The sequence below is a fragment of the Hemicordylus capensis genome, chromosome 6 (assembly GCF_027244095.1).
Source record: "Hemicordylus capensis ecotype Gifberg chromosome 6, rHemCap1.1.pri, whole genome shotgun sequence".
NCBI lineage: Eukaryota > Metazoa > Chordata > Lepidosauria > Squamata > Cordylidae > Hemicordylus > Hemicordylus capensis.
In genome coordinates this window covers 58,939,762-58,952,523 of record NC_069662.1, presented here as the reverse complement: position 1 = coordinate 58,952,523, position 12,762 = coordinate 58,939,762, and the positions used below count along the sequence as shown (strand labels likewise).

Genomic DNA, 12,762 nt, shown 5'->3' with positions numbered 1-12,762 from the left:
TATGTCCCACAAAAGAACACCATCCTCAATTATTTTTAAAAAGGTTTTGTAAATTGTGGACAATACAAGTCATGTAATGGTACTAGAGAAAGACATGCTGTTCTGGTAGCTCCAGATATTAACACTCACATCAGTTTCGGAGGATGAATACAACTGAAGGAAGCCCGGGCGGGTGCGCGGCTGGGGGAGTCAGTCATGTGACTTGCCTCTGGGCCCCCACCCAAGGCAATGGGTCCCCAGACAACTGTCTCCCTTTGCCCTTCTATAGTTATTCCCCTGTCTTTAACATTCAAACAATACAGAATTTCATAAACTACTGCTGGCCTACCGCAGAGAGATTCGTTTGTGGTACATGTGTCGGTGCAGTCCAACTTAATTGTATCAGACAAAACTTCAGTGTCATCCTTCATACCGCAAAGACAGCAGCACATCTTGTTAGGCAAGATGCTGTGGAGGAAAAAGACAGAACTCCTCACAACTTCTTGGCATTTCTTGCAGAAGAGGACAGTAACCAGCAACCCCCACACCAAATCCAGTCCTTTCAGGAGGGTGCCATGCCAACCCACACTTTTGGGCCTCTCCACATATCCTCTTCCCCACATCTCTTCAGAAAATGGTTCTAACTCCAAACTACCCTATGAAGGGATATTCCCATCTCCATATACTGAAGAAGATGCAGCTGACTTTGCTGTGAGGGAGATAATTGATATTATCTTCCTCCCTTTGCTGTGAGGGAGATAATATTCTCCCTTTGCTGTGAGAGATAATAATTTCTGATGAAATATTTACTTGACGAAGAAGTACGAAGCTGCTTTATACTGTGGCAAATCTTTGGCCCCTTGAGTTCAGTGCTTTCTAACTCTAACTGGCAATGGTTTTTCAGTGCTTCAGATGGAGGTCTATCCTAGCTCTGTTCCCTGAGATTATTTAAACTGGAAGTTCCAGAGAGTGAATTTGGGACCCCACATGTGCAAAGCTCTGTCATTAAGCTATGGCCCCACTCCATTTGTGTTTGAGTGCTGGTGAGGGAAAGCACACAGCCTGTGAAGGAGAAGAAGGAAGGAACCCTTTTTTAATGAAGAGATATTTCCGGAGAAGACAGAACTGGGAGATGTCTCAACATGATGCCCAAAGATACTCATTACTTTAGCTAAGTGGTTTTCAAACTTTTTACCATCAGGGAATCTTTTCTGATTTTTTGTCTACAACAGACTCCCTGCATATCTGCCACTTCCTGTGTGTTGCAGAGGATTCTGGGGAATGTTCCTGCACTCCTTCAACCCACACAGGGTGCTGGCCAGGGCTGTTGCCCGCACCATTGGTCCACACAGACTGAGCGTACAGCTTAGAACACACCCAACAATCCTGTAGCTCCATATTTCAGGGGGAAGTTTGGTAGTGGTAGACAAGCTTCAGGCAGTGATGTCATTGCAAATTCAGAAGTGCAGGCACTCTCCATGACAGCCCCCATGGCCATGCACACCCCAACAGTCAGAGAAGCCGGGAAGTACCTACACTCCGTCCCTGCGCGTCCCCCCTCCACTATACCTCTGGCTTCAGGGAAGCTTGTCTCTCATTTCTGACCACCTCGCTGAGAAGCCCCTGTCAAGTTTCTGAGGAATGCCTGTTCTCTAAACTACCACTCTAGCATGACTTCCATTCCCACAGCAAAACTTGATAGCATGTTGGGCAAGAAGTGTGGATTGGCTAACAACTTGCTAGCAGTGTGAGTATTGGTAAGCCGTCCTCCTCGCAGGAAAAACTACACCCTCTGAAGTCGCCCCATCTACCTACTTAGAGGGCTGAGGAGTAGGAGGGGGTTAGAACAAGGCTGACTCCCCGTTTCCAGTTGTCTCTTTTCTTCTCTCGTTTGGCAACCAGCAAAGGAAAAGGGGTGTAGATAGTACTTACAGAGTCTTCAATTGCAGGGATGACTGGAGCAGGGCCTCCAGTATCTTTGGGGTCATTTCTGTGGAACTAAGGTCTCTGAAATAAGGACAGAGAATTTTTGCAATGCCAATGCCAGATATCATGAGATACAAAAGAGAAAGAGAAAGCCAGTGTGGTGTAGCAGAAGTAATGTCTAGGGAGTCTCAATTTCATGAAGCTTGTTGGGTTTGCTGCTTTGGAACCACACAACTCCACATCAGGCAGAATGGAAAAGGGAGAAAGCATCATGGCTTAGCTCTGGAGTCTTAGCCCTGGAGTACTGTTTAGTCAACAGTACTAAAGAAAAGAGTGCTTCAAAGCACATGCAGAGTGTATTTTTCTCACCACTGAGTAACTAGTTTCAGCCTGCCCTGAAATCATGCCTCCGACCAGCAAGCTGGATCTCCAGTACCAAATGCATGAGGGCTGATCTAGTTTATTCAGTGATGACACAAAAGCAGCCTGCACATGATCAAAGGAGCTTAATTCGTTATCATTAATTCTTACATTCCAGGCACAAAATCTTGGCTCAAAACAAACTTGGCAATCTGCACATACTCCAAGAAACTCGCTTCTTCTTTTAATTATATCACACATTTTAGAGTTGAAGTCCTGCATTAAAAACAGGATACAGGGAAATGCCCTATACTCTGCATATACTCAGAGGTACTTTCACATAGTCAGAAATGTACCCTCAGATTTTACCATGACAAAAAAAAATATGGGAAAGGTCTGATGAGTTCTTGTGGACCACACAGTGGCCCTGAAGAGGAGTGTCTGTCCAAGATGCAGAAAAATCAGTGATCATGGTAATAACTAATTCATTTCAGGTACTTACAGAAGTTTCAGTGAGGGAAGCTTGTAAAATCAGGTATCATCAATGACTTTCAGTGGATTATGGTTGAGAACCCTGCAGTGGGGAGGAATTAGACCCACTGGTTACAAGCTTAGCAAAATGCAGGAAGAAGCTCCAGCAGGCAGGGGCGGATTAAGCTATATGCAGCCCATAGGTGACCAGAGATTTGCCACTCCAGCAAGGGTTCCTCTTTACAAGTAAAGGGCTTGGTGGGGGGGGGGGAATTAAATCGACTTTAAAAACATTTTCAGCCCATTTCAGGCCTTGCATGCGTGTGCGCAGAGGCCCCCAAACCGGACGTGCCACTTGGGAGGTAGGTGGGCCTGTGGGAGGAGCTCTCACTGCCATCTCCGCCACCATCCTGCCACATGCACCTACGAAGACAGCCTGACAACCTGCCATGATTTGGGAGGCAGGCAGGCCCACTAGGAGCTCTTGCTGCCTTCACACAGCGGTGGTTTACAAAGTTTTCATAGATTCAACGTTCCCCTGCCCCCCAAGTGCACGTGGCAGATTAATGCGTAGGCAAATTTGCTGCTCCTCAAAATTTGCCGCCATCGGCAAGTGCCTACTTTGCCTGTGTGTTAATCCACCACTGCCAGCAGGTTACAAATGGCAGGCTAGTCCAAGATACAGTATGTTGCCCTGCCCCAATTAGATGCACTGTGCAGATCAAATGTCTCTCCCCAGTATCTTCAGAGACGCTGGGGGGCAAATAGCAAGTGTGTGTGTGTGTGTGCATAGGTGGAACTAGGGGGGGCGCCATGCCAGTTCCTGCCACCCCCACCCCACGGCCCACCTGCCCAGCCCCAGGGCCCCTCAGCCACTTGCCTCCAGCTCTGCTGATCGGCAAAGAGGCCTAGGATCGGCAAGGCCTGCAAACTGCAGAGCTCTTCTCTCCCCGCCTCTCAGCTGATCGGCGGGTGGGCGGGGCTTCCAGAGAGGCCTCCCAGTAGGCCTCCCTGAAGCCTGAACTCGAGTAGGCCCCAAGCAAGGAGGGAGGAAGCAGGCAGCAGACCCTCTGCCCAGACCAGACCATCCAGAACAGCTATTGCTAGGTAGGCTGTGAATTCCTTTTTGTGGTTACCCCCATATATAGGGATCTGCTTGCCATAGGGCTTCGATATGGGGGGGTGGGGCGAGACTGGGAAGTCTCTGAATATTTAATTTAAAACAGACTGGAAAATGTGCTGGCTTTAAAAACAAAAACTATCTAAAAAGGCCTATAAGTGGCTTGTTTCATGTCAGAAAATTACAAAAACCTTCTGGAACAAATATTTATTTCTTCATTCATTCATTCATTCATTCATTTATAAATGCACTTATGTTCAGGTTGTTTTGCAACCCAGAACGTCTGAGTGAGAACTGTGAAGCATGTCTTGTGCTTTTATTTTATTTTATTTTATTTTATTTTTCTTGTGTGTGAACTGCTCCCCAATAACTTGCAGGGACTTCAGGGTCAATCTGGCCAACATGTGAATTCAGCACCTCCATTCCAGAGGAGATGTGTGTTAAAGGGCTTTAAAAGCCTGGTGTGAAAAACCTCCTGGAATCAAACTTGACTGAATTTGTTCAGAATTCTGAGAAAACAAACATAGGCTCACCCTGCATGGTTGAAAGTCTCCTTTGCTAATCTGCAGCGAGGGGGTCATTTTAATAATTAGCGTTGCTAGTGTGTTTTAGGCATTAAAAGTAGCACAAATATATAGTACTCAGTGTATATCACTATATACTGTGAAGTGTGCATGTGTCTATTCAGTGAAATGTATTTCCAGACAGCATACTTATTTTGAAATATCAGACTTAAATCCTTGGGATGTGTGGAGGCCCTGGACTTTGAGGGGCTGGGGGCCCATTTTAAAATCTCATCTTGGCCCATTCCAATAGGGATGTGCACGGTCCGGAGAAGTCCGGACCGGCACCGAAGGGGGGCCTTGTTTTTAGGGCGGGGAGGGCTTGCTTAGCCCTCCCGCCTCCTTGCCCCCGCCAGCGCCCGTATTTAACATTATAGGGGCGCTGGAAACCAGCCGCCCCCCCCCGCCGCCGCCACCGCCGCCGCCGCGAAATCACTCTTAAAAACATCCAGCCCTCCCTCCCTCCCAGCTAGCTGCCCGCCCGCCCCCCCACCCACCCACCCAGTCGCTCACCCGGTCGGTAGATACTAAGCGAGAGGAGCTCCGGCACAGAGCTCCTCTCGCTAGGAAGGCCTCCGGGAGAATGGTGGCTTGCGCGCGCGCGCGCATGCGCGCGCCGCAAACCACGCCATTCTCCGGAGGCCCGGTCTACCCGCCGGGAAAGGGCCGGGTAGACCGGGCCTCCGATCGCTGGGTAGACCGGGCCTCCGGCGATCGGAGGCCCGGTCTACCCAGCGATCGGAGGCCCGGTCTACCCGGCCCTTTCCCGGCGGGTAGACCGGGCCTCCGGAGAACGGCGTGGTTTGCGGCAAGCCACCATTCTCCCGGAGGCCTTCCTAGTGAGAGGAGCTCTGTGCCGGAGCTCCTCTCGCTTAGTATCTACCGACCGGGTGAGCGACTGGGTGGGTGGGTGGGGGGGCGGGCGGGCAGCTAGCTGGGAGGGAGGGAGGGCTGGATGTTTTTAAGAGTGATTTCGCGGCGGCGGCGGTGGCGGCGGCGGGGGGGTGGCGGCTGGTTTCCAGCGCCCCTATAATGTTAAATACGGGCGCTGGCGGGGGCAAGGAGGCAGGAGGGCTAAGCAAGCCCTCCCCGCCCTTAAAGATATACCCCCCACCCGGACCCGAACCAGCCCAGTCCGAACCGGTCCGGCAGTTCGGCCATTCTTTGGAATGGCCGCCGGACCGGTTCGGGCACACCACTACATTCCAACCTTGCTATGCCCCTGGCGGTCACTACACATGGGTTTCTGCACAACACCTGCACAGAAGAAACTTCCATGTAGAAAATGTGTCTCTTGTAAATGGACCCTGAATTTTCCATCCTTGACTGGGATATTTGAGAGTTTGAGTCAATAATCAAAGAACAGCACACTGCTTGTGACAGGAAGAGGCAAATTACAACGATTTCTTAGTTTGGCAGGGGCTGGTTTTGGCCCTGGCAGAACTTGGCTGTCTTGCTGCTGTTTCAACTGCCTCTGTCTAGTGTGGCAAACTAATGTATCCTCCTTACCTCTTGATGTCAAAGTAAGCACTGGTGTGGTGAATGCACATATACCCCATCATGAGCCAACAGTCATCATAAGACAAAGGCTGGCAGGAATCATTTACCCCCCCCCACCACCACCACCTTCTTCTTCCCCTATTTTGCTAGTGGCTATTTGGGCAGGTGATCCTCTAAGACAAAGTCATGTTTTTAAAAAAAGAATAAGATGAGACAGAGAAAATGACACTTGGAATCCTCGCATAACTCCTCACTGTTCTAAGTCTTTTACAGAGATGGCTCATGTTTTCAGGTTTTGATCAACAACCATGTCTAGATGGTACAGTGTTCCTTTTAAGAAGGATTTCCAGATATTGTTGACTACAAGTCCCATCATTCCTGTTTGGACAGGGGCGCAATTTCAGTGCTTGCCCTAGGCGCTATTTTCCCTAGTTACGCCTCTGTATGCACCTCTCCCTCACACTTTTCAAGCGGGCTGCTGCAGCTGAAAAGACTGTATACAGCAGCAACTGAGGAAGCCTGTGGACTACTGATGGGAGAGGGGAGACGTTGCTGAAGGCTTCAACAATTCCCCCCATCAGCAAAGACAAAAACCATAGTGCCATAGTGTGTTTGTGCTCCTATGCACCAACACACACACACACACACCCCACCCAGGACCTCCTCTGAGGCACTTTTGTTCTCCTCCAGAGCCCTCCCCCCACCATACACTCACCTTCTCAAGGAGGAAATGGGATGGGGGAGGTGAGAGTGCTTGGCTCAATGGAGACATAGATTCCTTGATTCTCGCAGCAGCCTCTCTGAGCAGCAGCCAGACAGTAGCCATGTAGAGGCCACCCTGTTGCTCAGGCTGCCTGTGCCATTGCACAATTTGGGTCATTGAAAATTCACTACTGATTGAGCTGATCTATAGACACATCTTGGGTTTCCTTCATTAATCTGAATTGGCATTAGCAATCTATAGAACTAAATCAAACGTTCTCAAAGTACAGGCCAGCAACATTCTTAGAAGCCAGGCTTAAATAATATCTAGGGTTAGACAGATGTCAAGTTGATGCCAGAAGATAATTCTTTATTTTGTGCAGAACATCCAACACATTTCAACTGTAGGTCTTCCTCAGGGGTACAAAAACAAATAATGGCTGCATTAGCATGTAATGTGAAACTGGAGTTTAAGGGACCAGAGGTTCCCAACCCTGTACATCCAAATGCAGGAAACTCTGGTTCTGCGAGGAGAGAGACCTGAGGTTTGCTTTTTAAAACTCTGATTTGTACACTCAGGCTGTAGTGATGAGTTTCTTCACCCTAGCCTGAGGTTGAACACAGCCTGTGTTACGTCCAAATGCAGAATAGCAGGCTGCGTTCCTTGTAACCTCAGGGAGGAAGCTCCTTCCTTTCTCCAGCCATGATTGGCTGTGTGGGCTGTTCTTCCTTCATGCAAGAAGGAAGCCCGCACAGCCAGTTCGCCTCCTCTCTGCATTCTAGCTCTCTGCAGACTCCCTGCTCTCCATAATGTTCCAAATCGGACAGGAGGGCTGGAGTGGGGTGGGGAATGGAACCACGGGTCCATTGGACCCATGGTCCCACATTATATGTTAATTGGGCCAATGTGTATGATAAAAATGGATAATAAAATGAATGCAAACTGCTAAAACAAGTAATAGACCTTAAAATAAAATATAAATCATGTAATTGATAACTGCGACGGGTTATTTCTGCTTGGTAGTGGATAGCCGATTCCCATACATACCAAGAGGAGACTGAAAGATCAAAGAAGCTTTGTTATTTCTGCAGAATAAACAAAGCGACCGTCAAGGGGATCGCTCCCCAAAACAAGATGGACCCAAGATGGTTTCCGTCCAAAGCATTTATACATGAATTGATACATCTGAATACATCATCATTCACAACAAGCCAGCCAGGCAGTCCGGCAGTACAACTCCGGCTTACAATACTACCATTGTTAAAGGAGTGTTTATGCAGCCTCTAGGAGGCAGTTCAGATACCAGCATCATCACCTCTCCTGACCAGTAGGCCAGAACAAAGCAAGGCATAGAGAATCCATACTATGTTGCAAGTTACAAGGTCTTCAAGGCACAGTGTCTGAGAACCAAAGCATACTGAGCAGATTCTTTCCCACTGACATACATTCAGGAATATAAGATGGAGGGGACTCTTGCTCTCTTCAGCTACCATCAAAAAGGTGTAGCAAGAGCTCAGTTCTCCATTAACTATATACCCTAGGATCAATACATATAGATCAATATGAAATGCTTAGATTCACAGGGAACATAACCTATATATTTATTTCTCCTACGCATACCCATCGCTAATTCCATGCATGGCAGCTCTCGCAAGAGTTTACAAGGAGCTGCCGGACTAGTGACGGGGACGAAACTAGGGATGAGGAGGCGGCGGCGGGCTGGGCTGGCCACTGGGAGCAGGAGGTGGCGACGGGCCAGCTCTCCGGCCGGCACGCCAGCCAGAAAACGCCAGGCGGGGTGGGGGCAGAAGAAGCGGGCTGCTCCTGCTAGTGGGCGGCCGGCGGGAGCAGGGAGCAGCAGCCCAGTCTGGCCGCCAAGAGCAGCAGGCGGCAGTGGCAGGCTGGCCACCGAGAGTAGGCGGCAGCGGCCCGGCCCAGCCACTGGGACTTGGCGGGCGGGCGGGTGGGAGGTGGTTGCAGGCCGGCTTTCTGGCCAGCCCGCCAGCCAGAAAGGGCCAAGCAGCGTGTGGGGGAGGGGGGAGCAGGCAGGCGATGAAGCAGGCCGGCGGAAGCGCAGATGGTCTGAGCCCGGCCCAGCTAGTATTGCATAAATAGCTCAACATCTATAGTGTTCTCATTATTTGATATGGGGTATATTATGTATGCCTTTCTTACTTTATGGGTCTCTGTTGTTGTTGTTTTTGTAGTTTGGTGATTTTACTCAAATCACCTTTTAAAAGTTGTTTTATAGAAATGAAAGCCAGCTAAATTTGTTTTGTAGCTGAATGACATTTCCTCATTATCTACCCAGAATTCAACTTGAGTCTGACAGTGGCGCAGAATTAGGCCAGATTTTATACAGGGATTTTCTTCCAAAGCAGTGGGGCACTTTGATGTTATTGCAAGTATGATGGCTAACAATGAAAAATCACTGTCTGTGTATGTCTACACTTGTCATTTGACATGATTTCTCTGTAGCTGCATCAAGTTTGAATCAGCCCTGGGTTGTATCTCTCTCAAGACTTACGAATCCCAGGGCAAATGCATCAAGTGACTAAGATTTTTTTAAAGATAGTATAATTGCACTTGAACTGTCATTACACTTGACGGGAAATTTGTTCTGTTGGAACATCGTCACAATTACTTAAACTGCTGTGACACGCCTTTGCCTGGAGGCTAATACTTACTTTCGGGCAAGTAATAGCCTGGAAGCTGAATCTGTTCTCCTGGGGCTTACCATTTGTCCCCCAGCGGATTCCCAGTTGGGCAGAAAAATCCAATGGTCCCAAGACGTGGGCAGTCCACTAAACTAAGTACAGTGCTGAGAAAAAGTTTGTGAACCCCAATAACAAGAATCACACTGCAAGGTCTTACCATGATACCCTTGCATAACTGAAACCAGTCTTTCTTAATGCAATAAAAGGGCATGAATTAAACAATGCTGTATTTATTGAGACACAATAATGTACAAAGTGGGAACAATGAAACTAATTCAGGATCAGTCTATGAGATAGTAAGTGAACCCCTAGTGCTGTTAGAACAGTTAATGGGCTATCAGGTGCCTAACTAATTGGGTTGGGTAACAAGCAAACAATCCTGCAGAGGAAAGCTGCATGGCAACATTTGGGCATCCTGTCCTATATAAAGGTCCTAAAAGTCCAGAGTTAGGTTTGTACCATGACAGTCAGTGGGAACTCATCATGCCACGATCAAAAGAAATTCCAGAGGACCTACGAAAAGTGGGGTTGCGGCTCATTTGTCTGGTCAGTGTTACAAAGCCATTTCTAAGCATTTGAAGTTCAATCCATCCACTGTCAGACAGGTAGTGGAAAAAGCTGAAGACCTCAGTGATTCTACCCAGGAACAGACGTCCTGCCAACATCATCCCAAGATCAACCGAGAAAATCATCCATAAAGTCACAAGGAACCCCAGACTAACATCTCAAGATCTGCAGGGCTCTCTCTGTGTGGCTGATGTGAGGGTTCATGAGAGGATTCATCAGGAAAAAACTGAATGGGAATGGTGTTCATGGGAGGATAGCGTGGTGGTGGAGGCATTATGGTTTGGGCTGCTTTGCTGCATCAGGACCTAGACGGCTCGCCATCTTTTATAAATGTTTCCCTTGTAAACACGAAAAAATCTTATGCTGATTTAACTAAGATTTTATTCAGAAGCAACTCCATTTTTATCCTTCTCCTTTCTCTTCCTTTTCTTTCTGACTCCTCCTTCCCACACTCTCTACAGGATCCTCACTGGGACAAATGACCAATCAACAAAACACAAAGGTTTTGCGTTTAACTAGAAAGAATACAGCACCATCATTGAGGGAACCATGAATTCAGCTGCAGATCAGAAAATTCTAGAGCACAATGTCAGGCCATCTGTCTGTGAACTGAAGCTGAACCAAAAGTGGGTCATGCAGCAAGAAAATGACCCTAAACATTCAAGTAGGTTACCACAGAATGATTGAAGAAAAAGAGATTTCATTGAGTTGGAGTGGCCAACTCAAAATACCAACCCAAACCCTCTTTAAATGTTGTGGCAAGACCTGAAGCAAGCTGTCCATGCATGAAAGCCCTCAAAAGTCACATTGCTGAAACAGTTTTTGATAGAAGAATGGGCCCGGATTCCTCCAAGCCGATGTGAGAGACTGATCTCCAATTACAGGAAATGTTTTGTTGCAGTTATTGCTGCTCGAGGAGGTGCCACCAGTTACTGAGTGAAGGGTTCACATACTTTTCCACACAAGGATGTTTGTTGTTGAATCTTTCTTTTGGAGGAATATTCAAAATATATCCTTTTTGCCTGAGTTACTTATTCAATGGGGTTGCCTTTCTCTCTTATCAGGGTTTAGCTTGGGATCTAATAATGTTTGAATAAGAATTGTGCCAACATACAGACCATCCTAGGGGGCTGACAAACATTTCCACAGCACTGTATTTTTCTTGCATGGGTAAGGTATCTACTTTCTCTTTATAAATCTGAAAAAAATATGTTGTTGATGTCATTAGTTGTTGTTTTTAATTATGTCCAATCTATGATGGACATAAACTTGACTGAAGTCAGAGGATGGACAGGTATTTCAGTGGTTACTAATCTGAGGTCTATAAGCCACCTCCAGCCTAAGAAGCCTCTAAATACCAGTTGCAGGGGAGCAACAGCAGGAGAGGGCATACCCTCACCTCTTGCCTTTGGGGTCGGCTTCTCGGAGGCTACTGTGTGAAAGGGTGCAGGACTGGATGGGCCTTGGGCCTGATCCAGCAGGGCTGTTCTGACATTCGAATGTTCATTATTCTATTGTTTTAAAAACTATAAGCAACTTTACAGTATGGAAATGAAGACAGAGAGGCAAAGGGGTGGAGAGAATCAATGGAAGAGGAAGAATGACAATTTAGTGATCTCACGTCTTCATGAGTATTTTTCCAGTATTTGGGGCTGTATAGTTTTCATATGTGACAATCCAGTGATTGAGTCTGTTCTATGAATAACCTGCACTGCCTGTTGAATAATTACCCTTTCTCTTGTTCTACTATGTGTAGTTGAGTCTAAATATTTGTAAAAATATTTGTCGTCTTCAGTAGATATTTCAGTAGTCCTCAATGACAAACAGCATTAAATATTTCTGTAGAAATACTATCTGATTGAATTCAAATATTAAAATTTAAATTGTGATTATTTTTGTCTCTATATGTTTATCATTCATATGTACATGGAGAGGTAAGGAGAAAGCCGGTAAGAGAAGGAAGTACAACTTACAAAACGTTTTCTGCTGAGTGGAACTTTAGAATTTCCATTGATTTTCTTTTCAGCTTACCTCTATAAAACGTTATTAATGATGGCCTTCTTGTGTGTAGATTTTATTCTTTGTAGAAATATAGGGATTCATCCTTTCATTCATCTCAGTTGCCTGGTCCCAAGATAGATATCTGTCATTGATAAAAAGAAGGGCAAAGATAGAGGAAGTCATTCATTCCCATAGGCAGTGCATACACATCTCTTTCAAACAGGACAAACCTGTCCACATTAACCAGTTGCCGTTTCTGTGTAATTTCTGCAGCGATTCATGATTTTCAATTATCTGACCTACAGACAGGTATATTTTCTTTGCTAAAGCAAAGATAAAAATTCTAAGTTCACATACCCACAAACTACAATGGTCTCTTTCATATTAAACAGGACAAACCCATTTGTATCATCAATCTGTGTTTCCCATGTAAAATCTGCTGCTCTTATCTATTGTATGGTAGTCACCACAGAGGGTGGAGTCACCTCCAAGTGGAAAGACATTACTAGTGGATCATGCAACATGTCAAGGTAAAGTGTGCCGTTGAGTTGATTGCTGGCGACCACAGAGCCCTGTGGTTTACTTTGGTAGAATACAGGAGAGGTTTACTATTGCCATCTCCTGTGCAGTATGAGATGATGCCTTTCAGCATCTTCCTATATCATTGCTGCTCGATATAGGTGTTTCCCATAGTCTGAGAAACAAACCAGCAGGGATTCGAACGGGCAACCTGTGCTTTGCTTGTCAAGTCATTTCCCTGCTGCACCATTAAGTGGCAGGGCAACATGTAGGTCCAGGTTTTTGTGTTGCTCCCAGTACCTGGCACTAAATGAAAGTGTGGAACAAAACCTGTTA

The 12,762-nt window shown here is 46.7% G+C and overlaps 1 protein-coding gene and 1 long non-coding RNA gene across 7 annotated transcripts in view; one reads left to right on the top strand and one right to left on the bottom strand.

The window, feature by feature from the left end:
- The window catches only part of LOC128329273 (leucine-rich repeat-containing protein 37A3-like), a 115,112-nt gene that overhangs the window by 29,148 nt on the left and 73,202 nt on the right, over positions 1 to 12,762 (bottom strand). The window lies entirely within an intron of this gene.
- LOC128329282 (uncharacterized) lies at positions 3,628 to 11,798 on the top strand. Its single transcript, XR_008309602.1, has 2 exons — positions 3,628 to 3,843; positions 10,368 to 11,798. It is a non-coding gene; the product is annotated as an uncharacterized LOC128329282 (long non-coding RNA).